Here is a 27,674-nt window from a genome sequence, read left to right as displayed (position 1 = left end):
CCCAAAAAGTGGTTGGCTTGGTCAGCCCCGAAGATGGTGCTGAGCATGGCAGTGTATGTAGTGGTGCTGACCTTGCTCTTGCTCTGCTATCCACGCCCCTGCAATTCCTTTTCTACAAGCATAGCAAATTGAAACAACTGGTTGATAGTGTTAAATTCTTTATAATCAATAATGTCCTGAATCTCACGCCTCAAACCCGAATAAAAATGACAAATGGCATCTTCATTTCCCTCCACAACACTATAGCACATCAATCCCTTTTGGAGCTTACCATAGTAATCATGTACAGATTTATCTCCTTGTTCTAAACGCATCAATTTCTTACGTAAGTCTCTATGATAAGAAGGAGGAACAAAGCGATCACACATAGCTACCTTAAGTTCTTCCCATGTACCAGGTAAAGCATCCTGTGCAGCTAGCCCATTCCACCAAATAATGGCAAAATCCTTAAACTCACTAGTAGCTTGTCGAACTCTATGATGCTCAGGCACAAGGTGAGCGAAAAACTTTTGTTCCACTGTCATCTCCTAATCAAGATATCCCTCAGCATCATAATGACCCAAAAAAGATGGTATTGTGAACTTAATCTTAGCATAAGGATCATCGGGTAAATGGTGATTATTACCTTGATGGTGGTGGACACCACCCATACCTGTCGTGTTGCGGCGAAGACGTCGTCATAATCTTGCTTGTCAGAAGGCTGCTCGATCTATGTTTCCAGCGGCATCATGCACCATGTCTTCTGGCAATGAGACCATCGATGTTGCTGCCGGAGACATCATTGTTGTTGACCGCCACCAATGTTTCCAACTCAGTAACCTTGTCGGTTAGTGTGGAAATTCTTTTGTCCAATCTCTCCATGCTTGTTGCCAATGTTGAGTTTAATGAGTGCGTTAGTGATAGCCTTTCTGACGGCCTCATTCATCCTTTTTTGGGCATCCTCTACAATAGCTTGTAATTGGTCTTGGCTGACACACTCGTTGAAACCCTTAGGATTGTTATCTCCAGTCTGATCACCTCCTGCCATTGTAAACACACAAAAAATAGGAGCAAACAGTGAAAGTTATCCCTAACAAATGACTACGTGGTTGCAGTGGTGTCACTTTTCACAGCAAGTGGAAGCATCTTACCAAGCTCTTACAAAGTTCTTACCAACGCAAGTAGTGGGCGGTACAACCGGTGGCTGGTTCATGATACCTGTGAGGCAGTGGTACCGAGATTGCAATGCCCTTTTTCTGTACTAATCTGAAGAGTTTGTGAAGCTTGGAAGGCACACAAAGAGTAATATGTATATCTAGCATACAAGTCAATAATAGAAAGTAATGCTGAATTATAGTCCAAAGTACTTATTCTCGTTGCTGGTCTAAAATGCTCCAAGTACCAGGTGTGTAACAAACAAGCAAGTATGGTGGATAGCAAGGTGACAGGTGTGTGAAAAACAAGTATGGTGGATGGAAACAGCAACACAAACAAGGAACTAGACAGCACACGCAAACACAGCTCACTTTGGTCTTCTCTATGTGCTCCTCTAGATATCGTTCCTCTTTTGCCCCTCTTTTTTATTTTTTAGGCTGTCATTGTTTTTTTGGTAAATTTCAACTTTTTTATTTATTTTTTTGATATTTTTCCTTTACTTAGGAGCACAAAAGAAGTAACCACAGAAAATATGAGCTCAAACAAGTGTAAGACGTGGCCTGTGGAATTTTCAGAAACTTGCTCAAAATCGATAAAAACCTTGTGACCACGAAAAGAGGATCTTGTGACCACTTTTTGACCGAAATAAAAATGTCCGACCCCAAGAGAGCGGGGGATAGATGGATCCAAAAAATTTTTCTGATCGATTTTGGTATATGGAACATCGAAATCCGAGTTCGTATGCGAAAACTAGACCAGTTTTAAGAATTGGCTCCAAATTAGAGGATAAAACGGGAATAATGTGCGCAAAACTGGTCACAACAGCAAAGATTTGATGGAAACGATGGGGGAAAACACACGAACTGGACTCTAACATGACCTAACCAACAACAAGACCTCGACCAGGACACAAACTCAACACGACGAACTCTGAAACCAAAATATGCAAAGGCTATGGCACTGAAGGTTCTAGGACAGGAAATAAAAGTATGGCACTGGACTATGGGATGAAAGCAAAACACTCAAAACTAGGGGATAAATGTGAACCTGACGGTATACCTTAGCTTTGATACCACTTAATGGGAACGGGGATCCCAATCTTCCGTCAAGTGGTGGTAACTATCGTTGTGGCGGAGAATGACACACCGATCCGGCTTCAGATCAAAAGATCGAACCCTACAATCATAGCACCACAACTCCTCTGGTTATCAACCGAGTCTCGGACCAGGTTGACCTTGCCAAGAAGGTTAATCCCTGCCTATGCAATGAAGAACACAAGAAAGAATAAGAAAGAACACAACCAAATTGCAGATGAATGATTAATCTCTCAAAGTTGGGGTCTCACAAACCGATGAACGGCGAAACTGTTCTTGACAGAATAATCTAAGCAAAACCCAAAACCTAATGATGGTGGCGGCATATGATTATAAAGGTCTTAGGGTCATCGCCTACCGTGGACGCGCCCCCTAATGGGCCCAAATACAATACACGGTCCAACGGACCAAAAGACGGTGTCGTAGCACCCTGGCAGATTCTAGATGCTGACTTGTTTTGATGATTCCCGTTGATTCCGAAGAGCTTTTGATGTGAGACCACTTGTATTCGATTCCCTATCAAATTATCTTGCCATCCATATGTGGATCGTCTAAAATGGAGTCCGGATGCATCCTGGGTGACTAGTTTAAGGCAGACTAATCTTGGAGGCCAAGGCAGACTTGAAATTGTGTTGGACCAGGCCTCCGGTTCCTATTGGACGTCTTTACTGGTCATCTTCACCTCCACCATGTCCTCTAAGTCCTTCATGACCCTCTCCAATGTTCCTAAGCAAGATAACATCATTAGGTAGTAGTCTATTCTCATAAGTATAAAAAGGATCGCTTAAGAACGAGCTCACCTCTAAATTGAGTTGACACATTTGAGCCTGGGTCATTAGACCTTGCATGACAGTTGGAGGACCAGTGGGCACATCTGAAGGAGTGATGTCCTCATCACCACTTCCTTGAACTCCCTAGACTTAGTTGAAGCTCAGGCGGCCTCTAGGGTAGAGATCGCTCGGTCCTCCAGAGGGATCACCTGCGAAGTCACGATGCAGTCCTGCATACGGATGGAGATGTTAGATGCCTTAGCGAGCATGAAGCTTTCCTTCTCACAGTTGTAGGCGACGTTGAGGTTGGCATGCAGGGAGTGGACCCCCTACTCTGTCGGCATCTTTAGCACTAGGTATGTATAGTGAGGCACAACCATGAACTTGGCAAGAGCTGGTTGGCCAAGGATGGTGTGGTACGCCGTGTTAAAGTCAGCGATGAGGAAGTTTACATAGTCGACATGGAAGTGCTTCATGGTGCCAAACTAGACTGGCAGTATAATCTATCTCAAGGGGAGGGACGCCTTCCCAAGAACTATTCCCCAGAATGGAGAGTCCATGGGGATGAGGTCTTCCTTCTTAAGGCCTAGCTCCTCCAGTGATCCGATGAGAAGAATGTTGAGGGCGCTCCCTCCATGGATGAGGACCTTCTAGAAGTGTATGTCCTTGATTATGGGATCAAGGATGAGTGGGAAATGCCCTGGGTACGGGATGTCTGACCACTGATCGGCCCTAGAGAAGGTGATCGGGTGCTCCGATCAGTCGAGATGCTTCGGATTAGAGACGGGGCCGTCATATGTAGCGACCAACATGATGCATCGAGCTACGAGCTTCTGCTCTCACTTGTCTTTGGAGATAGCCCTCCCACCAAAGATGGTAGCAATGGTCTTGGTGAGATCCTAGTATGTAGGGCCCTTGTTCTTGCCTTGCTCTCCACCTTGACCATCTTCGGTCTCATCATCGTTGCACCGCTGCTTCTTTGATGGTTCTCCCCTGAGCGTAGTCTTTAGGCCCCTGCACTCCCGCATGGTGTGCTTGGCATCCTTGTGGATAGGGCATGGGTTGTCTAGTAGCTTGCTAAAATCCACGTCGTAGGTGCGCTTGATACGGGTGTCGATAGTGTTGAGGGAGGTATTAGGTTGATGATGGCAGTTTTGTCTACCTCTTGAGCTCTCTGGATGATTGTCACGCCAGGGGTCGCGGTCATCGTGACGGTGATCACGGTCATCACGACGGTCATGACCATCGCGGTGGCGATCATGATCATCGTAACATCTGTCTTCGCGATGAGCGGAATGGGCAACCCGTTTGGCTTCTTTGGTGTTGGCGTATCAATTCACCAGTTTGTATCAGCTCGCCAATAGTGGTGGGCCTCTTGTGGTACAGCTTGCCAGCGAAGCTGCTCATGTCAGAGCCCTTTGGTGAAGGCAGCAATGGCCTCGACATTGGTGATCGTCGATAGAATATCATCGGCAGTCGTCCGAGGGGTATCCCACGAAGGTAGATTGATCGGCAGAGGAGCGTGAGATCAAGAACAAGAAGGCAATAGAGACACACGAGTTAGATAGGTTTAGGCCGTCAGTATGACGTAGTACCCTACTCCTGTGGTCTATTGGTTTGTATTAGCTATCAGTATGATACGCCAGTGATTTTAGAGGGGGTCCCTGCCCTGCCTTATATAGTCTAGGGATGTTGGGTTACAAGTCAGTTAAATCTGAGAGATAACCGGCAAGTAATAATTGATTATAGGAATCTTGGGATCATACATATCCTAATAGATCTCATAGTATCTTCAAGATATCTTCCCAAAGTCTTGCGGAAGGCGCCGAGTAGAGTCGTGCCTCGCAAGGCTTCTTCTTGTGGGCTAGGCCACCCCTAGGGGCGTAGCCCATGTGGTCTACCATGGGTATCCGGGGTCATACACCCCACAGCTAGTCCCTGAGCGCCTTGTACCCATTGTGCAACGTCTTCTTAAGTTTGTCTGAGCAGGTGCGAGCAACGCCGAGCAGTTAAGCTTATGGTCCTACCACCATGCTGAAATGCCGAGCTACATGAGCCATCGCCGAGCAGTGTGAACCATTGCCGAGCAGCACAACCTATCACCGAGCAGGGCGACATGTTGCCAAGCACCGTGAATCATCACCGAGCAGAGTGACCAAAGTACGGCTTTCCATAAGGGTGTAAGGAGCTCAAGTTTAGAATCGAAAATTTATCCATAGTGGACCAAGTGTGCCCACTTAGAGTCCGAACAAACTTGTTGGAGTCAATCTTCCTCTATAGGCGTGTAGTCTTCGAGAAAAAACCCTGCACACTCACTACGAGGTGAAGTGTGCCCACTTAGTCCCCGAGCCTGATAGCAGATGATGTAGTCATGTGGTGCCAGGGTCAGAAACTTGAAGAATAGTAGAAAACTAGAAGAGCAGGAAGCTAGTCCCCGGGCGTGTCCCAGAAAGAGACAAAGCACATTCACCGCAAGGTGAGGTGTGCCCACTTAGTCCTCGAGCCTGACAGTAGGTGTGCAGTCACATGGTGCCAGGGTTAGAAATAGAAAAACAAATAAAGACCAATGGAGCAGGCCGCCAACCCCCATGCTGTAGGCGTATTTATCGGAAAAATCAAATCATGGAGAAAAAACCGTAGTAAAGGATGTACAGTGTCAGTTAATTAGCCTTAATAAATGGTGGAGTAGTCAGCGAAATTTCAGCGAGGTGCAACTGACGGTAGCAACAAACGAGTGACGTGGGCTGAGGTTGTGCAAAAATCCTAGTAACGGCCCATTAAGCCGCATCAAAGAATTTAGAGCGACGCAGATCGCAGGAACGGTTTCCCAAAAACCCTTGAGTCGTAAAAGTGGGGAAAGTGCTTTATAACAGTACCACCGCCCCCCATTCTCCCACCTTTGCCACTTTGCCATTTCATCTTCCACCTCAGCCACCACATCTCCAGATTCGTAGCCACACACGTTGTCGACGCTGGACCGCATCCAGATCTGAGTGATGGCGCCAAAGAGGAGAGTCGTGAACCCAAAGAAAACAAGCCCAAAGAAGGGAGGAAGCGGAGCAAGTCGTGATGAAGAGTGGACACCGTCACGCACTAGAGAAGCAGAGCTCGAAAGAATGGTGACGGCGGGCGTGCTTCCTGACCGTGTCACCGCCAGATGGCGGCCAGCCAGTGGTGAGCCCTTTCCAATGCCTAGCACTGATGAAGTTGTAGTCTTTGAAGATTATTTCTGGCGTCGATTGGGGTTCCCTGTTCATCCTTTTCTACGAGATCTATTGGTATTTTGGTCAATTAGTCTGTGCAATCTCCACCCCAACACTATACTGCACATCTCGATCTTTATTCACTTCTGTGAGGTGTTTCTTGGGATTCTACCACACTTCAACCTCTTTAGACACTTGTTTTGGTTAAAGAAGAAAGGTGGTGGTGGCTCCAAGGTGGTCGGTGGCGTATATCTGCAGCTCTGGGATGGAATGGCCAGCGATTATATCAGCGTACCACTGAATACTTCCCTGAAAGGGTGGAATTCCAAGTTGTTTTACATGAAATAGAACCACCCAGCCATCCGCTGCGACGTCCACCATATCTCGGAGAACCAAAGAAGCTGGTCGGAGAGACCAAGGAGTATCAACATGGAGCAAGTGAAGGAGCTGCTTGACTCAATTCAAAGTGTGGAGCTAAGAGGTGAACTTGTGGCAGCAAGCTTCATAGTACGCCGTGTCTAGCCTTGCAAGGAGAGGGCCTACCCTGCTTTTGACTACAAGGGTGATGACGACAGAACCCGAGAGAGACTTGAATGGCTATCAAGGAAAGAAGTAATAGGCCGTGCCACAGAACTATTCACCTCTAGCACCTCATTTAGCTGGCCGAAAGAAACAAAGGCCTTCAACTGTATGAACCCGCCTCCTCAGGTAATAATCTTAACCTGCATTGTTCAAATGTTGATTTGCCGAGCAGGGAACTGACTTACTTATGCAAAGATCCATTCGCATGATAGGGCAGTATGTTTTTCTAATGTGCTGAGAGCTGAATGGCCGCCAGCGGTGGACGTTCGAACCAACAGAACACCTTGAAGAAAGTTTCGTCAGGTATCTCATCAGAATCTAGAGATTTAGATGTTGATCACACAGCGCGTCCGCCCCCATTATCGGAGAAATCTCGAGGGAAACGGGCAGCGTCAGATGAGCCGGCCCGAAAGAAGAGGAAAATGGCGATGGCCACCCCCCGCAAACTGAGCGGTATATCACTAGGAGGCGACCAGAGCACTCATCCGTGGAGGGCCATGGTGATCCAGTGGTCTGATGATGATGAAAATACAGTTTCCCCTCCCCCGAGCATGCAAACAACTTCACGCAGTACATGCGCGTGAGGAGCAACCATGGGGAAGCGATGAAGTCCCCGAGCAGCAGGCAACAAAAATCCCCAGTGGAGCAAGCGACAGGAGTCCCCGAGCATCAGGCAGAGTTAAACTCGGTGTTACAGGTGGAGGAGACACCGGAACAATAGGCGGAGCAGAGGGCCGACTATAGAGGGGGACAGACCTCTACCCAGAGAACACAGGGGGTCGACCCCACAGCCACACCTAGGGCTCGAATAGGCCTCGCTAATTCAAAAAAGTACACCGATAGACCAAACAGGTAAGTATCCTCACGTTGGTGTTGTTTTGCTATTTGATCTTAGCTTTTTGGGCGATGGACCAAATGTTCTGATGCAGCACAAGGCACATGGAGGATCCAAAATCACCCTGCCCAGACTGACGAAGTAGCCTCGAGCTAATCCCGAGGCGGAGGTAACGCCTACCGCCCCTATGTCAGGGTCCCCCAGTGCTTGGCAACCGGCAGAAAAAATCAACAACCGCTATAGGTGGAGCTAGAGAAGGTGAGGGGCCGGCATCAACAGAGGCTGGGCCAGGCGACAATGCCTGAAGTAACATCGGGTAGTGCCGGACCCTTGGGAGCTAAAACTAGAGTTGCTAGTGAAGCCACAGAGTCTGGGTCGGTGAGACCAGGGGTGCCCGAGGAGCTAACGGTGCCCCCTAAGGGGTCAGTAGGTCATGCTCAAACCCACTGTCCGGCCATAGAGCCGCCCCCTACGGTGACCCCTACTGATGTGAAAGAGGAGGACGAGGTCAAGGAGATCATTTGTGATGAGCCTCGAACCTAATCCGTCTGAATCCTTCACAAGCGCGATGATGAAGTGGTAGTTGTCGAGGAAGAGGACACCCCTAGAGAAATGAGGATGCTGAAATCCACCCTCAGCGGAGTAGTAAATCAAATCGAGGTTAATACTAGATCCTAAATACTCTTCGTTGACATTGGTGGTGTCCTTCTGACATTGTCATTGTTTATTTCTAGGGGATAACTCGAACTGCCGAGCACCATTACCAACTGATTAAGAGGATGGAAACACTCACCGAGGAGAACAAAAAACTCAAGGAGGCGATGAACTATTCAGGAGAAGAACATTCAAAGGGCCCAGGCCGAGCAAGACCTTGCTGAGTCCAACACAGTGGGACCTAGAATACCAGAAGGGGGTCCTAGTCTAAGCACCTGGCAGTCTACAAAAGAACAACTTCGGAGCAAGTTTGAGCAGCTGACCACTGCCTCTACACAACTTAAAGATGCTTCTGAGCAGTTGGAAAAGCTGTAGAAAATCTCTGAGGAGAAGAAAGGTACAGTACGATCCACAAAAATGCCTCGCATAGTTGGATTCGATTAGTTTTGGTGATGAATGATGTACTTGTAGAACAAGACAGTGAAGCTCGCTCAACTACGCCAGGCCCTCGAGCAACTCTGGGAGGAGAAAGCAAAGGAGACAGGGCGAGCGAACAAACTGACCGAGGAGCTAAACGGTGAGTACCCCCTAGGTCGAGTTTTCTACTGAAGTAATTGTCTTGCCTGATGGAACTTCAAAATGCATGCAGACTACCATCGGAGGGTCAAGGCACAATTCGATGTGCTAGAGCAAGACACCCGTACCCAGAGGAACAAATTTGACGCCGTAGTTGTCGGAATCAAACCAGTGCTCGACTGCATCGAACTAGAAACTGCTCCCTAGCCCGACGGCAGGCCACCGCGCCCAGATATCATCTTCAAAAGATGCAAGACGGCGTGGGAAAGCTTTAAGAGCTTCAACCATGACGTTGTTGTTTCCGCTGCTACCCACACCCTTGCTATTGTTCGATCCCACTATCCAGCCACTGACCTAGAGGCGATAGGGGGCGGGTACACCGAGGGACTGAGCGAAGCAAAGACCCAACGGCTTGAGGATGAGGTGGAAGACACGTCAAAAAAACTGCCCGGCGATATATACCTATTCGGAGAGACTGACGGTAGTGGTGAAGCACAATGATCTCCTTGGTGGACATCATCTGTAATTTCTGGATAGTATAGTTAGAATTCACGAAAGTGCAAGAAACAATTATTCAGTCGAATAAATGCTATAAGGTGCATGTATATGTAATATATTCAGTTTGCTTGCAGTTCGGCAAAATAATCTTCAAAGTTTCAAACCTGACTGCGATTATGCGTAGTTCAATTAACATCTGACCAGTTGGTCTGCTACTAATCCCTATGGCCTTGGCCAGCCCATAGTCCATAACGTCGAGCGCGGAGCTCGTGCACGTGTAGGAGTAATAGACATGACCCAGGAACTGCAGCCGACCACCCATGACGTAGAGCGTAGAGCCCGTGGCATGTGTAGGGAAAAATTGGGGGCTGAGTCTTTTCCATAAAATGCAGCACTGAACGTGTTCTAGTCGGCAGTTGTTATACAAACTTGGAGATAAAGGCAACATAAGCGGCGTCCGAGCAATGCATTCTATGTTCAACTCTCGGCCTTGGCTGACCCATAATCCATAACGTTGAGCAGCGGAGCCTGTAGACATGTAGGAAAAATAGGTGTGACCAAGGGACCATAGCCGACCACCACCCATAACTGCAGAGCGTGGAGCTCGTAGAACATGCAGGGAGAAATCAGGAAACTGGGTCGTCTCCAAAGAGAACAAAAAAGAAAAGATGTTGCTCTCCGATCAAAGAATGTTTTTGCTATATGGGAAAAACATGCTCGGCGATTTGGAGAAATCGTGTTCGGCGATTTGGAGAAATCGTGTTCTGCGATTCAGGAGAAAAAGTGTTTGGCGATTCGGAGAAAACATGGTTGGCGCAGTTACAAGCGAGTACGTATTGGAGTTCGTCATGAAATAGCATATAGTTCGGCGACCACAAATGGATGTTAAACCACAAAAGAGACAAAACGGTGACACGTTATGGAGACCTAAAAACTTATCTGAATATAAAATTATAAAGTACATATCTGTAGTAGTTTCAAGGATAGAAATGTATAAGGTGTTTGATGTGCCAAAAGTTGGGAACATCGACTCCTTCTGAGTCACATAGGCGATAAGAACCTAGTCGAGTAACCTCCTTGACGACATAAGGCCCTTCCCAAGGGGAAGAGAGCTTGTGCAAACCTTCAGTCCTTTATTTCCTATGGAGAACGAGGTCACCGATAGAAAATGAACTGACCTTTGATGTTTCAGGTTGTAGTACCTTCGCAAGCCTTCCAGATATTTAGCTATATGGACATAGGTGATTAGGCGCTCTTCTTTGACTCTGTCGACGTCCTCATACCTGAACAACCTCAGCCTGCTCTTCATCATAGTTTTCCACTCTAGGTGCTCAGAAAGTAACGTCCGCTGGTAGTATGGCTTCTGAGCCATAGACCAGAAAGTATGGAGTTACGCTAGTGCTACGACTAGCTTGAGTACGCAATCCCTAGACTATAGCTAGAAGCTCCTTGAGCCATCTTGCCTAGGTGCTTTTCTTCTTTCCGATACAGTCATTTTTTAGGGCATCAAGGATCATACCATTTGCCCATTCGACCTGACCATTGGCTCTTGGATGGGCAATAGAAACATATTTGATGGAGATGCAATGGTCTTCGTAGAAATCCTAGAAATGATGTCCAGTAAACATAGTTCTGAGATCGGTGATGATGCTGTTTGGTAGACCAAATCTGTGGATGATATCTTCAAAGAGCTCAACTGCCTTCTTTGCAGTAGCCGAGGCGAGCGGTTTATATTCAATCCACTTGGAGAACTTGTCAATGGTGACATATACGTACCAGGAAACCACCTGATGCTGGCTTAAAAGGTCCGATCATGTCCAGTCCCTAGCATGCAAAGGGCCAGGAAGCTAGGGATGGTTTGCAGCTCTTGCAGCCGGCACTGTGTATTTTCTTAGCGAAAGAATTGGCATCCTTCACAATGTTGGACGAGATCTTCTACATCAGTGATGGCTGTGGGCCAATAAAAACTAGCTCAGAAAGCCTTGCCGACCAATGTTCTCAAGGCCACATGGTTGCTGTAGGAACCAGAGTGAATTTCAAGAAGTAGCTTCACTACCTCCTCTTGGGTGATGCATTTCTGCAGTATCCCTTCCTTGGCACTTTTCCTCATCAAGCAGTCATCCATCAACATGTAAAGCTTGCTCCGATGAACTAGGCATTCAGTTTTCAGTCTTGTCCAGTGGGTACCTCGGCGCTGGTGAGGTACTTGATGAATTGCTCCCTCCAATCGGCGACCGGCTGAAGGTACCACAAGTACCAACTGCTCGGCAGGGGGAACTTCTTCAACTTCCTTATCTTCTTTGATGGATGGCGCTATGAGATCTTGAATAAAAACCCCCGTCGAGATCGCGGCACGAGAATAACTGAGCTTGGATAAGTGGTTGGCGAGTTGATTTTGGTCACGTACCACGTGGTGATACTCGATGTCATAGAATTTTCCTTCAAGCTTTCTGATTTTAGCGCAGTAAGCATCCATCTTCTCACTGGAATAGGACCAGTCTTTGTTGAGCTAGTTGATAACCAGTGCAGAGTCCCCATACACCATGAGGCATTTAACACCGAGCATGATGGCTATACGAAGACCATGGAGACATGCTTCGTATTCCACGACGTTGTTGGAGGTCGGGAAGTGTATTCGAAGAACATAACATAGCTTATCCTTGGTCGGCGTAATGAACAGAATGCCCGCACCAACACCGTTGATGTTAAGGGCACCGTCGAAGTACATCACCTAGTGTTCGGGGCAAGCAGCGGCGATGGGCTCTTGGATCTTGATCCATTTAGCGACTGAAGTCAGCGAGCGCCTATGACTTAATGGTAGGTCTGCTTCTGAATTCAATGGAATAGGTGCCGAGCTCAATAGCCCATTTAATGACACGGTCATTGACCTCTTTGTTGCGAAGAATGTCCCCCAAGGGGAACTTAGTGACCACGGCAATCTTATAGTATTCGAAGTAGTGTCGGAGCTTGCGCGACGTAATTAGAATTACATATAACAGCTTTTGTACCTGAGGATAACTAGTTTTTGGCTCATTAAGTACTTCCACTGATAAAGTAGACTAGACGTTGCACCTTGTAAGCATGCCCAGCTTCCTCGCGTTCGACGATGATAGTTGTGCTCACGACATGAGAAGTGGAGGTGATGTATATTAGCAGAGTCTCATCTGGCCTTAGCAGCTGTCATGAATGGCGGCTTTGTTAAGAACAACTTGAGCTACTTGAAAGCAGAGTCTGCCTCCTCTGACTAGGAAAAGCGCTCAGGAGGCCTTGAGGAGCTTGAAGAAAGGTATCCCTTTTTCACCAAGGCGTGATATGAAGCGGCTTAAAGCAGCCATGCAACCTGTAAGCTTCTGTATATCCTTGACACATGTTGGCCATTTCATATTGGTGATGGCGGAGACCTTGTCAGGATTAGGCTCGATGCCTCGAGCACTGACGATGTAGCCCAGCAGTATACCAGGATGGAACTCCAAAGATGCACTTTGAAGGGTTCAGCTTCCATCGGTACTTGTTCAGGTTGGCGAAGGTTTCTTCGAGGTCGGCGATAAGGTTGTTGGCGGTCTTGGTTTTGACGACCACATCATTAATGTAGGCTTCGACATTGCGGCCTGATCTGTTGGTCGAGGCACATCTGAATGGCCCTTTGATAGGTTGCCCTGGCATTCTTGAGTCCGAAAGACATAGTTTTGTAGCAGTATGCACCAAAAGGTGTAATAAATGACATTTTTATCTAGTCTTCTTCCTTGAGGGAGATTTGATGATAGCCGGAGTAACAGTCAAGGAAAGAGAGTAGTTCATAGCCTGGCGGTAGAGTCTACAACCTTGTCTATCCAAGGCAAGACGAAGGGGTCTTTAGGGCAGTGTTTGTTAAGATCAGTATAATCAACGCATATTTTCCATTCTTTATTCTTTTTTTGAATGAGAACAGGGCTTGCTAACCAATCTAGATGATACACTTCTTTTATAAACCTGATAGCTAAGAGCCATTTTATTTCTACCCTAATAGCCTCCTTGTCTTGTGCGAATCAGCTGGAGTTTCTGCTTGATCGGTTTGGCGGTCGGCGAGACATTCAAGGAGTGCTCGATCTTCTCCCATGGTACCCTCGGCATGTCTGTAGGTTTCCAAGCAAACACATCGGCATTGGCATGTAGGAAGGAGACGAGCGTGCTTTCCTATTTGGGGTCAAGGTGAGCCCTAATCTTCATGGTCTTGGAGGTGTCATCGAGGCCGAGGCCGACCTCCTTGATTTCCTTGGACTTGGTGGAGGCATGGGGAAGCTCTAGCTCTAGAATCTCCATGTCATCGGTGGGTGCTATCTTGGCTTCGACGACCATGCTAGCCATCTGGATGGAGAGATCGGTGGCTTTGGCGAGAGCGATACTCTCTGTCTCGCAAGCGTAGGCAACGGAGAGGTTGGCCCATAGAGCCTGGACTCCTACAAGCGAAGGCATCTTCAACACCAGATACGCATAGTGTGGTACGGCCATGAATTTGGCCAGAGCTGGCCGACCAAGTATGGTGTGGTAGGTTGTGTCGAAGTCGGTGACGTATAAGTTGATATGCTCGACGTGGTAATTGCTTGCCGTGCTGAACTATACTGGTAGGGTGATCTCTCCAAGTGGTCTAGATGCCCTTCCAGGTACCACACCCTAGAAGGAAGAGTCCGAGGGTGTGAGATCTGATATCGCGAGGCCCAAGTCCCTTAGGGCCCCTGGTGAAGAGTAGGTTGAAAGCACTCCCACCGTCAATAAGGACTTTTCTAATGAGCACCTTCTAGACGGTTGCATCAAGGATGAGGGGGAAACACCCTATGTAGGGTATGTCTGCCCACTGGTCAGGCCCTGCTTGAAGGTGATGGGGACCTCGGACCATGGGCTGATAGTTGGGGTTCGGTGGTAGTTTCTTCTGAAGCGATGGCGAACACTCATCGGGCAGCGAGCTTCTGCTCCCTTCTACTCTAGTGGAGGCGAGGCCCCCAAAGATGGTGGCGACCACCTTATCGTGGGCCTAAAAGACATTATTATTGTTCCCAGGCAGGTCGGCGACCTCTGGCTCCATCATTGGCATCCTCATCGAGCCTCTTGTCCTGGAACTCCCTGGCCAGACCAATGTAGCCCTTCATCTTTGTGTTTGGCGTTTTTGTGAAGAGGGCATGGGCCGTCAAGGATCTTTTGGTACTATTCATCGTAGTTACGCTTGGTGCAAGGTTGACTAACAGCGACGAAGATGTGTTCTGGCCGGCGGCAGCAATTTTGGCTAGGCCTATGTCCTCTTGTTCGATCACGGCTGCTATCATGATGATAGCTGCGGTCATCGGGACGGCGGTCGCCATGACGTCGGTCGTCGGGGCGATCATCGTAGCGGTGAGGAGGTCGCTGAGTGCCTGCATCCTCATTGAAGCGCACCTCAGCTTCCTCGGCATCGGCATACTGGTTGGCAGTAGTTGTCATTTCGCTGATACCTGTCGGCGGCTTACGGTTGAATTTGGAGCGAAGCTCGCGATGGTGGAGTCCTCGGATAAAGGCAGGTGATGACTCCAGCTTCTGTGATGTTGGGGATAGAGTTCCTCATCTCGAAGAAACACTGGATGTAGCTACGGAGGAGCTCAGATGGCTTCTGGTTGATGCGGCTGAGATCATGCTTCATGCCGGGTCGAGTACACGTGGCCATATAGTTGTCGGTGAAAACTTTCTTCAACTCTTCCCATGAGCCGATGGAGTCTGGCGCAAGGCTAGTGAACCAGCTCATGGCGGGTGGCGTGAGCATGACGGGGAGATAATTTGCCATGATGCTGGTGTCTCCTCCCACGACACGGACGGCAGTGGCATAAGCCTGCAACCACTGAGTTGGGTTCATTCTTCTTTCGTAGGGCTTGACCCCGGTGATCTTAAAACCATGGGGCCATCGAAGCATTCGGAGTGTCCTTATGAAAGCCGGAGGCCCTTCAGGGTTGTCGACACCATCGTCTACGGCGTTGTGGTCGGGGATAGGTTCGAGGGCTGAGTCCGGGTTGCCGTACTCCTTTTCGTAATCCTGGCAGCGACGCACTTCGTCTTCATGGCGACCAAAGCGACATTGCTTGATACACCGCCACACATCCTAGAGGTTGCTAAGATGTACTCTAGCATCCTGTTCGACCTCCTGGTCGTGCTGGCGATGGTGTTCGGCGCGATGGCCCCCGGGTCCCCCTTGGAGAGGTAGCGACTGGTCGGCAAAACGGCTTTGACTGGGGCGGCAATTGGACCTCAGCGCAGCTGATCGGTGAACTGTGCTCATAGAGCACGAAGGTCTCTGATCCTCTCGGATCTCATTGGCCTGACAGTGAGCCGCTTTAAGCATGGTGGCGATCTTGGCGAGCTCAGGGCGTTTGAGGGAAATGAGCGAGCTCGTTAGCGGCTACTGCTAAATTGGCGCTTGGAGTCTTGAAGACGTCGTGGCCGTCGACGCGGAGAAATTCTTCATCGAGGTTGCGGTAGAGCGGGAGTGGTCTTCCTTAAGAGTCAAGCCGATTATTTCGAGCAGCCTTGGCCCTCACGATGGCTGCCTTGTTTTCTTGCCAATGCGTGCGGTTGACGTTTCGGTTCTCCTGAGCAACGCAGCTCCTCCTCGGTTTTGCTGTTTCGAGGAGGGCTATCGATGCTGACGTTGAAGATCGCACCACCCCAGAAGAGTGGAAGGAGAAATTGATCGGAGAAGGTTTCGGCGACGGTCTTCGTACAACCCTGAGACTCGGAGCCCAGAGTTTCTTCCGGGATGGTCTGGAGGTGCGCCCCGAGGCTCTAGCCTAAGTGTAGCGTGTTGATGGCTGGCGGAAGCTGGACGGCGACCTGGTCGGCGAGTTTGTCCCTTAGGGCGTGCTAGTAAGAGGCAGCGGCATTGGAGAATTTGAAGGGTAGGGTCGTAGCCCCTACAGTTTCCCGAGCAGCCTCCGATAGATCTGGATCGGAGGGTGGTCGGCGCTGAACCAGAGTGTCTAGTGCCGATTCGGCGACGGAGAGACAATCGGCGAGCTTCAGTCCGACCCGATCGATGGATTCGATCAGATCGTCGTTGTTGATCGGCCTCCTCTGGTAGCGAGGAAGCGGACAGCGAGTCATTGCTGAGGGAGACCTCGGAATCGGCTCCGAGATCGGATCTGTAGTTGCAGGTGCGGTGGTGACCGGCGCAGAACCAATCTGCCCGGCTCGAGGAGCTCTCTGACTCCGTCAGTGTTGATGACCAAACGAGATGGATCTGACCATGAAGATCTAGTCGGGCTGCGGAAGGGACGAAGAGCCTGTGGAAAAAGCCATCTTGTTCGACAAGGAAATAACACGCACACCCTTACCTGGCGTGCCTACTATCGATAGAATATCATCGGCAGTTCTCCGAGGTGTATCCCACGAAGGTACATTGATCGACAGAGGAGCGCGAGATAAAGAACAAGAAGGCAATAGAGACACACGAGTTAGACAGGTTTAGGCCGTTAGTATGACGTAATACCTTACTCCTGTGGTCTGTTGGTTTGTATTAGCTATCGTATGATATGCCATGATTTTAGAAGGGGTCCCTGCCCGCCTTATATAATCTGGGAGGCAGGGTTACAAGTCGGTTAGATCTGAGAGATAACCGGAAAGTAATAACTGATTACAGGAATCTTAGGATCATACATATCCCAACAGATCTCGTAGTATCTTCAGGATATCTTCCCAATGTCTTGCGGAAGGCACCGAGCAGAGTCGTGTCTTGCAAGGCTTCTTTTTGTGGGCTGGGCCACCCCTAGGGGCGCAGCCCATGTGGTCTGCCGTGGGTATCTGGGGTCGTACACCCCACAGTGATGTTGGGGATAGAGTTTCTTTTCTCCGAGAAGCACCTGATGAAGTCGCACAGAGATTCCCCAGAGGACTGATGAAGCTTTTCCAAGTCATACTTGGTGTCGAGCGGCTCGCATGTGGCCATGTAGTTGTCGGTAAAGACTTTCTTAAGGCCGTCCCAAGATTAGATGGAGTTCTCCTGCAAGCTAAGGAGCCAATTATTTGCAGACTGGTTAAGCATGACAAGAAGGTAGTTTGCCATGACGTCCTCGTCTCTGCCCGTGGCTTTTATGACGATCTCGTATAGAGTTAGCCACTCAATGGGGTTGACCTTTCTGTCGTACGTATTGACACCAATGACCTTGAAGCCCACCGGCCACCAGACGGCTCAGAGCCTCTCCGTAAAGGGGCGAAGTCCCGATGCACCGGCAGGGAGTGGTGCTTGACGATTAAATCGGACATGGCATCGGATGGATCATGGAGCATGAAATCTCCACACAAAAAACGCCAGTTACCGATTTGAGGCCTCACGGAAATGTTGCGCGGTGAGGATGGCGGAGGTCGCAGGGCGATGCTGTCGTCCAGGTTTCCCAAGTTGTGGACCAGGTGGAAAGCGTCCCAGTTGAGCGCGCCGCCGCCCTCGCCGTGCTCGGTGTGTGGCCGGTGGAGGCCTCCCGGCATCAACTTATGCCGCAGTCTACTTGCTACCTCCTGCGCCAGCCGGCCACTTGCGTTTGTTCTCTGCCGCCGCCCACTCGCCCCCTCCCGCGTGGTCGTCTTCTGCCGCTGGCCATTCGCCCACTCCTGCGCCGCGCGGTCGTCCTCTCCCTGGTCACCGGCCGCCGCGTACCGCGAGAGACGAATGGACGCGACGCGGTGTGGGGCGGGGCGGCAGCGATGGCTGTCAGTGCGGTGTTGGCCGGCGGCGGAGACGATCTTGGGGCACCACGGGATGGCAGAGGCGGGCGTTGGGGCGCTGGCGGTACACCCGTAGGACATTGGCATTGGGCAGCAAGGCAGGGGCGGGGTGTCGCGATTCCGCGCGATGATTTTTAGTAGTTTTTGTTTATTTATTATTTATTTATTTATATTTAAGTAGAGAAGAGATTAGACGCCAAAATAAAATGCGAGGCATTCTGTGATTAGGCGGCAAAGATTTGTTTAACATAGCAGTAGGCGTCAAAAAAAATATGATCATACAAAATGCAGAGAGGGAGGGCCACGAAATGGATAAACAGAGAGGAGAGGATTGTTGCATGACCCCAAAAGCTTAGCACGTGTGATAAAAAATATACATATATAAAGTGATTTTAAAACTAGAAAATAAAGTGTATAATATTTAAATTTTCTTTCTTTCAATTATGCATATGTATTGAAATGTATGAATGCACTATATTTTTTTGCTGTTTAAAAGAATTTTTACAACACATATAGTTCAAATAATCATTATTTTTTAAAATTCAGAAGAGTACTTATGGCTTAGTCACGAACTATTAAGAGGCCGTTTGAATCCTTTTATTTTAGAGAAATTAAAGTATACTTAATAGATTATACTATTTAACATAGAATTTTAGTATTTGAGATTTCACAACTTTTTACAAAGTTCCCATATCCTCTGGGCTGGGACCGGCAACGGAGGCTGCTTCGGGGCTGCAACCGAAGGCAAGGACATCTCCGTTCCCCATATAAGCCTCTGGGCTGGGACCGGCAACGGAGGCTGCTTCGGGGCTGCAACCGAAGGCAAGGACATCTCCGTTCCCCATTCAATGTCTCCCCCAAGCGGCACCAAGAAGGTTACAGTGGCAGGCCCCTTGTCCCAGCCAGAGCATACAGGCAAGATTCATCTCCTCTTGTGTCGTCTCATGAATTACGATGCAATCTTATATTCTTATCTGGTAGACATCTTCAGCAAATTTCGATTCTTGTTCAATTCAGCAAATCGAGCAAAATAATAGTGAGGCTCTGCAGTTTGTACTCGTAGTAAACAGTTTCTTTGATTTCTACCATTTTGAAACATTAGTGAGGCTCTTTAGTGTTATCCACGTCTTGATTACTTGGGTTCAATTCAAGGTGTCATCTTTGCTTTGTCCCTCTGCTGTTCCGTCTTGATTGAAATTCCTTCATTTGTCTAATCTCTTGCGTGCCATCATCTTCTGTTGGGATCTTTGTGCTGGCCTTGTCTTTGTTCTGGCACATCAGTTCTTGGAGCATGGCCATATATATATAGTATTAAATTAAAAAAATGGAAGCGGTGAATAAACAGTTTCGTCCAATTTTCATCTGATCCGCAGATCAGGAACTGTCGTTGCATTCAAAATCACTCGGCCCTGCCAGCTTAAAATTGTTATTATGAGCTCTCTTCTTTTGGGCAATGATACTAGAGCTGCAAGGTTTGTACTCCCAGCAATGTACAACATGGGTTCACTTTTAGGTGACGAGTGAATCGGTTGGCAGAGACAGGATAACTCGTCTTCCATTTGGCCCATCTGTTGAACGTGCCCCCCTGCTTTTGGCATTGTTGAAGACCTGGTGATAGAGCGGCTTTTGACATTGCTGAAGATCGGGTGGTACATGGATTAAGAAATGATGACAGAGCGGATAACTCTAATCAATGTGCACGCCCTTTTCGCTTGCAGGAAAGCTCAGGCGATGAGCAGGGTAAACTGTTCTTTCTGTTGAGGCAGGAACAAGACCTTCTCATTGTGATGCTATCAGTCAGGTAAACTGTTCTTTCTGTGCAGAAACATTATTGATACCTGAGCCTTTTTCAGTAGCCTTAATGTGTTGTTATCAACCATGGCAATAAGACTATGATTCTATTATTCTTTTTTCAGAAGGATCCGATCTGAGATTAATTTCTGAGTTGTTTATTCATATTTTTTGTACTGTAGGTGACAAGAATTTGCGAGCTTTGATTGCATCATTGTGCGTCAACTGCAGCTGGACTTCAGTTCCTACCGCACCTGCAGTTGCGAAGGACTTCTATTACTACCAGTTTCAGTGATAATGTAAGTATTTCTGCCTCAACGAACATCAGTTTCAAGTCCCATTATCCGTATGTACCATGGTTTATATATCCAGAGAGTCATTCTTCAGCTTGTGCATCCCATTGTACCTTTTTACTTTCTTTATCAGCAATCGCTTGAAGTGTATATGCTATGACCGGCATCCCCTATGCCAGGCGCAGGTCCAATAGTAGCTATGGGGCGGCTCTGTTAAGGGGCTTAGAGGCCCAATTTATCGCTTATTTGGTATTTTCTTAGAGATAAATATAGTTCCTTAATTATAGCATCTATAGGGAAGGATAAATACTTGTAATCTGGGTTGATTGGAAGAGAAGGAAGGCAAACATTATTTGCCTGGCCTCAAGGGCCAAGGGTTGCATACGTGACTTCCTTGCCTCCCTGCCTCCTCTCACGCACAGCCCTATGGCAGCAGCAGCGAGCAACCGTCGCCTCTTCCTCTCACCGCCACGGCACCACGCCGTCGCTGAGAGATCAGACCTCGTCCTCCCCTCTTCCATCCCTACAACCTCCGCAGCAACTCCGGTAGGACCTCACGTCCTATCAACCTGGTATCAGAGATGTCAGGCCCTAATCCGACCAACACCCTGCCGCCGCCGCCGCCGATCACCTCCGCTGCCGCGGTGGTCACCACCTCGCCGTTGCCACCTGCCTCTGCGCCTGCTACCCAGATGATGCCTGCTGCACAGCTGACGTCGGATCAGGTGGCTGCCGCCATCGGGGTGCTGACTCGCTCAGTGGCTGCCATCCAGTCCTACCTGGCCGGTGTGCCACTGCCGCTGCCGCCGCCGCCGCCGCAACCGGCTGTGACCACCCTGCCAGCGGTGCTGTCGTATGGGATGCCCCACTCCAGCACGACGGGCATTCCCATCCATCTCCTCCGGATGCCGCCTTCCCCTTCGCCGATTCCGTCGTGGGCTTTAGCCTCGACGACCAGCCCGGTGTACACCATGGCGACCTCTCTGGCTGCGACATTAGTAGTGGCACTGCCGACTACCGCCGCTGTGGTCTTCCACGGGGGACCCCAGGCCGATGGGCTTTTTCTATGGGGGTTCCGACGGCCCCCTCTTCTATGGACCTGGGCACCTAGGTGTGAGTGCCTCCCTGTCCATAGGCAGTGTTCCAGAGCCCTTCGTCCAGGGCGCGCATGGGGCCCCTCAGGGTGCTTAGCCTCCGTGTTTCTACAAGTTCGAGTTTACGACCTACGATGGCTTCGAGGACCCCCTGAATTGTCTCAATCACTGTGAGCAATTTTCCGAGGGCAACGTACCCTCGCCTCAGATCGCACCTGGCTCGCGTCCTATCATCTAACTGGTGCAGTCCAGACATGGTATTACGCCTTAGAGCAGGATAAGGGCATGCCCACCTGGGACCGTTTCAAGGAGCTGTGCAATCTGCAGTTTGGGCCAGCGGTTCGTAATACCCGACTGTCCGAACTCGCCCGCCTTCCGTTCACCTCCACAGAAGGCTGAGCTATTTGTGGGCGGCCTCCCGGAGCATATCAAAGTCGACGTGGAGCTTCGGGAGCCCCAGGACCTTCAGACGGCCATGCATCTGGCCAGGGTGTTCGAGCGCCAGGCTCATGCCACTATGCTGGACACAAGATAGCATGGCGCCCGGCCACCCCAGCGGCTAGGTCTTCTAGTGCCCCCCGACCCCTGGCGCCCCCTCCAGTAGCTACCGGCGCGGCTGCTGTTCCAACAACAGTAGGGTCAGCAGCCCCTGCTTGGCCTTTTCGACGCCTATCTCTAGCTGAGCAATTGGAGCGTCGCTGCCAAGGACTGCTATTACTACGACGAGCCATATGTGCGCGGCCGTTTGTGTCCACGGCTCTTTTATCTGGAGTCCATGAATTTTCTCGACGACGAGGTTCCCATGGAGGTGGCTGCGGTAGCAGCCTTCCAAGAGGATGCCACACCTCAGGAGTTTGTTCCTGCCGCCATCCAGGAGCCCACAGCCTAGCCCACCGTCTCCCTATATGCCATCGCTGGCATCCGGACTGAGAATGCCATGCTCCTCCCGGTCCATGTTCATGGCCATCGTCTCATGGCGCTCCTCGACTCGGGCTCGACGCACAACTTCATCAACGCCATCCTCATGTGCCGCCTATGCCTCTCCACCGTGCCACATCCTTCCATGCGGGTGCTAGTGGCTAACGGGGACCGTGTTCCCTATGAAGGGGTCGCCCGTGACGTCGCTCTCGCCATTGGTGGGGAGGAGTTTACCATCAGCTACTTCGGCATCAACCTCGGGGGGTTCAATCTCATCCTCGGCGTTGATTACCTCTGCACCTTGGGTCCTATTCTCTGGGACTTCGAGGATCTATGCATGGCATTCACCCACGGCAGCCGACGTATTCTATGGAAGGACATTGGCTCTCCCCACGATGACATTTAGGAGCCAGCCACACGGGCGGTCACGGCTGCCCCATGACAGCCCCTGCTGGACCGCCTCCTCCACCAGTTTAGGCCGGTCTTCAACGAGCCGTAGGGGCTACCACCGGCGCGGCCATATGATCACCGCATCCATCTGCTTTCGTGCACAACACCAGTCGCGGTTCGTCACTACTGCTACCCACAGCTACAGAAGGACGAGTTGGAACAACAGTGTGCAACCATGCTCGCCCAAGGCATCATTAGACTGAGCACGTCCCCGTTCTCCACCCTCGTGCTATTGGTGCACAAGGCGGTTAACTCCTGGCGTTTCTGCATTGACTACCGCACTCTCAACGCCAAGACATCTAAAGTCAAGTTCCCGATCCTGGTGGTTGATGAGCTCCTAGACGAACTGCATGGCGCTAGGTTTTTCACCAAGCTCGACTTGCGCTCGGGCTACCATCAGGTGTGGATGCATCCTGACGACGTCGCAAAAATGGCGTTCCGCACACACCATGGGCACTTCGAGTTTCTAGTGATGCCATTCAGCCTCTCCAACACTCCGGCAACATTCTAGGCCTTGATGAACGACGTGCTTCACCCCTTCCTCCATAGGTTCGTGCTGGTGTTCTTCGACGACATCCTCATTTTTAGCTCTTCATGGGCATAGCACTTGCAGCACATCTGCATCGTCCTCGACGTGTTACGGGCGCACAGGCTCCACCTCAAGCGCTCCAAATGCTCATTTGGGGCCTCCTCGGTGGCGTACCTCGGCCATGTGATTTCAGCGGGCGGTATCGCCATGGACGCCGACAAGGTGACCGTTATGGCATCGTGGCTGACCCCACGGTCCGCCTGTGGCCTGCGTGGCTTCCTGGGCCTCGCCGGCTGCTATCGAAGTACATCCGTGACTTCGATGTCATCGCAGCCCCGCTGACACGCCTCCTGCGCAAGGACGCGTTCGCTTGGTCCGATGAGGCGGACACAACGTTCTAGGCGCTCAAGCAGGCTCTGTCTATAGGCCCCGTACTCCAGATGCCCGACTTCGCAAAGCAATTCACCATGGACTATGATGCGTCCGGCCATTCGATGCACATCATCTCAAGCTCGCGGCTTATGAACGTGAGTTGATCAGGCTCATCCAGGCCGTCCGCCACTGGCGCCCACACCTATGGGGGCATCACTTTTTGGTCCACATGGATCATTACAGCCTCAAGTTCTTGCTGGACCAACGCCTATCCACCATGCCGCAGCACCAATGGATCAGTAAGCTGTTTGGGTTCGACTTCGCCATGGAATATCACCCCGGATGGCTTAACACTATGGTGGATGCTCTGTCCCGCCGCGACGTCGAGGACGGTGCTGCTTCAGGGGCGGCTGTGCACTTGCTGTCCATGCTGACATTCGCCCTCCTGGACGACATCCGCGCGGCTACAGTAGCAGCCAGGGATGCTCAGCTTCTCCTTCAGCGCCTCCAGGAAGGCGCGCTGGCCGCACCTTGGCACGTCGACGATGGTCTCCTGCTCCATGGTGCTCGCATATTCGTGCCAGCTCATGATGACCTGCGCCACCAGGTGCTCCTCCTGGCTCACTCGGCGGGCCACGAGGGAGTCCAGAAGATGCTCCATCGCCTGTGCTCGGAATTCTACATCTCGGGCGACCGCACTCTTGTCAAAGACTTCGTGTGGGCGTGCGCCATGTGACAGCAGAACAAGACAGAGCCCCTGCAGCCCGCTGGATTATTGCAGCCCCTCGACGTACCGTCCTAGGTTTGGGCGGACATCTTGATGGATTTTATCGAGGTCCTACCCAAGGTCGACGGTAAATCCGTCATTCTCACGGTGGTCGATAGATTCTCCAAGTACGCTCACTTCATCGCCCTCGGCCATCCCTACTCCGCCGCCTCGGTTGCATGTGCATTCTTCGATGGAATTGTTCGTTTGCATGGGTTCCCTTCTTCCATCGTCAGCGACAGGGACCTGGTTTTCACTGGTCATGTGTGGTGTGACCTCTTCAAGATGGCTGGTGTCATGCTCCGCATGGGCACGGCCGTCCACCCGTAGACAGACGGTCAGTCTGAGGTGGTCAATAAGGTCATCGCAATGTATCTTCGGTGTGTCACAGGTGACCACCCACGAGTGTGGGTGGACTGGCTGCCCTGGGCGGAGTACTGCTACAATACCTCCTTCCACACGGCACTGCGCGCCACACCTTTTGAGGTGGTCTACGGCCGGCCACCCCTGGCCATCTTGTCCTACACGGCCGGGTCGGCCAGAACGGACACAGTGGACGGCCTTCTTCGGGAGCGCGATGAGGTGCTCGCGGAGATTCGGGAAAGGCTTCTCCAAGCACAGCAGTTGTCCAAGAAATACTACGACGCATCCCACCGCGACCGGGAGTTTGCCGTCGGGGATTGGGTATGGTTGCGCCTGCTCCACCGCGCTGCCCAGTCCCTCGAGCCCCGCACCAAAGGGAAGCTTGGCCCTCGCTACACCGGTCCGTTCCAAGTGCTGGAGCTCATTGGCCAGGTGGCGTACTGCCTCCAGCTTTCGGAGGGTGCCCGTCTGATGATGTCTTCCATGTGGGGCTGCTGAAGCCCCACAAAGGTGATCCCCCAGCGGCGCTTGCTCCTCTGCCGCAGACATCGGATGACCAGCTATTGCCAACTCCAGAGCGCGCCCTTCGTGCACAACTTCGGCGAGATGTGTGGCACGTGCTTGTCAAATGGCGCAGCCTGCCAGCGGAGGACGCAACATGGGAGCCTCTCCAGCATCTTCGCGACGTCTACCCCGACTTCCAGCTCGAGGACGAGCTGTTTGCGCAGGCGGGGAGAGATGTTATGTCCGGCATCCCCTATGCCAGGCGCAGGCCCAATAGTGGCTAGGGGGGCGGCTCTGTTAAGGGGTTTAGAGGCCCAATTTATCGCTTATTTGGTATTTTCTTAGAGATAAATATAGTTCCTTAATTATAGCATCTATAGGGAAGGATAAATACTTGTAATCTGGGATGATTGGAAGAGAAGGAAGGCAAACATTATTTGCCTAGCCTCAAGGGCCAGGGGCTGCATACGTGACTTCCTTGCCTCCTTGCCTCCTCTCATGCAGAGCCCTAGGGCAGCAGCAGCGAGCAACCGTCGCCTCTTCCTCTCGCCGCCACGGCACCACGCAGCAACTCCGGTAGGACCTCACGTCCTATCAGTATAAAAGTATTTTTTTTCTGCACTGATTGTGGTGATGGTCTTATGAAGAAAAATAACTGGAGCTGTGAATCCTACATATTCGATGAGGTCTTCATTGAAGATGCTTCACAGAAACGAGTGTATTACCTGTACCATGAAGGAGTTAGCTGAGTGTGATATGCTTAGTAAAAAAGTGAGGGCTGCTGCCGTTACAGCTCTCTACTTCAAGGTATGTTCGGCAGGACTTATTGTTGCTACGGCTGATTTATAGGGCTGATTTACTGTAAGAGAAAAACACTATTCTATGGCTGAAAAGTAGGGCTCATTCCGGCTTGTAAGCTCAAGCGAACAGGAATTCATAAATGAACCTGTTATTCTTCTTGATAGGTACAAGTAAAGTTAACACTCCTTTTCTTTTGTCACAAGCACAATGTTTTCTTAACTGTCAATGTGGAGGTGTGGACTTTGACCTTTACCCTTTTTCTTTTATGAACTGTAATTGTTATATTCTGATTGATACTACACTTTTGATCATTCAGGCTGGTTTGCTGCAACTGATGGTAGAAAAGATTCCTGATCAGTTTCTTATGAACACTGTCAGCTGGAGATTTTTGTTCCTCGATTGTATTGCAAGTATCCAGATGATGATATGCTACTGAATCTCTCTAAAGTTTCGCCTCCATCTGAGGATTAATGTGGGTAGAATTAATGCCACAGTTGACTTAGATGTCACAGTTAATGTTTTGGATTTTGGTGAGATAGTTCCAGTTCATACTTATCAGTGGTGAGATTTTATCCATCTTTGCTTTAACGACTTAGTTAAGCTAGCCATTCAAGCAACAAAATAATCCATTTGGAGTGGCATTATGTTGCAGCTTCTGGAGTCCGCAATACTGACAATATTATTGTTTTATGTTCTCCTAATTAAACTGTTATGTGTGATTATTCTTGACATATTTTCCCATTAATTTTGTAGGGAAGTCTTATTATATTCTTCTTTTTTGTATCTTCTTGAAAATGCATGCATTGTCCAGTTTTTCAACATGTACTGTCGGTTGCTGTTTCTGGAGCTGCAGCGGTATCAGAGAATAATATTGTCGGGAGAATGGAACTGGATTTTACCTTGAAGTGGAGCAAAGTTGGCAAACTCCACGCCATCTACTGCTTTTGTTTCTAGATACTGACAGCTGTTTTAAAACTGCAGGCTTCCTTCTAGAGCTCGGGAAATTCTGCAATGACAAAGATCCTACACTGATCTGTGCTAAGAGTCCTTTGTATAATTGTTTTGGTCTAGTATGCACCGACCTAGCTATTACATTCTTGAACCATGAAGCTTCTTTTTATTTTATTATTGTACACACTATTGAATGTAGATGATCAATGTTATTAATATCACTATCCTTTTGTGCCATTGGATTTTGTAATATTTTGAATTTTTGCATCATAGATCTTTATTATTTAGCAAATAAACGGATGCAATATAAAATAGTAGCGAATAGATCCTGTTGCAATAAGTCTAATGTCGATGTGATAGTTTGAATTGCATCGAACCTAATGTTGATGCAATAGTTTGAATTGCATCGAACCTAATGTTGATGCAATAGTTTGAATTGCATCGAACCTAATGTGTTTTATTGCATCAAACCTAATGTCGATGCAATATGGTCTATTGCACCCAACGTTAGCCGTTGCAATAGAAATTCTTATTGCATCAAATTTATTAGATGTATTACATCTACATGATTTTAATGCAATAACCTTTTTGCATCTCCCTATCTTGATGCAAGAGACATCCATGGCCGTGCAATAGCGACCTCGCATCAAAACGATTTTGATGCAATAATCCTTTTGCATCTCTCTATTTTGATGTAAAGACAACAGATGCCGATGCAATAGCGAACTCTCGTATCGGTCACAGCAAACCGATGTGACAAGGCTATTGCATCTAGAGCCATTGT

At 49.6% G+C, this 27,674-nt stretch overlaps 1 long non-coding RNA gene across 2 annotated transcripts; it reads left to right on the top strand.

The window, feature by feature from the left end:
• The first annotated feature begins 18,874 nt into the window (after window positions 1–18,874).
• Window positions 18,875–27,084, top strand: LOC136539192 (uncharacterized). Of its 2 annotated transcripts, none has more exons than XR_010779588.1 (3): window positions 18,875–18,973; window positions 19,432–19,859; window positions 20,032–21,355. It is a non-coding gene; the product is annotated as an uncharacterized lncRNA (long non-coding RNA). The 2 variants fall into 2 exon arrangements; XR_010779587.1 differs by lacking the exon at window positions 18,875–18,973 and adding an exon at window positions 26,256–27,084 and having other exon boundaries at window positions 18,994–19,859; window positions 20,032–20,148.
• The last annotated feature ends 590 nt before the right edge of the window (window positions 27,085–27,674 follow it).

This window comes from Miscanthus floridulus, chromosome 2, assembly GCF_019320115.1.
Source record: "Miscanthus floridulus cultivar M001 chromosome 2, ASM1932011v1, whole genome shotgun sequence".
Classification (NCBI taxonomy): Eukaryota; Viridiplantae; Streptophyta; class Magnoliopsida; order Poales; family Poaceae; genus Miscanthus; species Miscanthus floridulus.
This window is presented reverse-complemented; position numbering and strand designations above follow the sequence as displayed.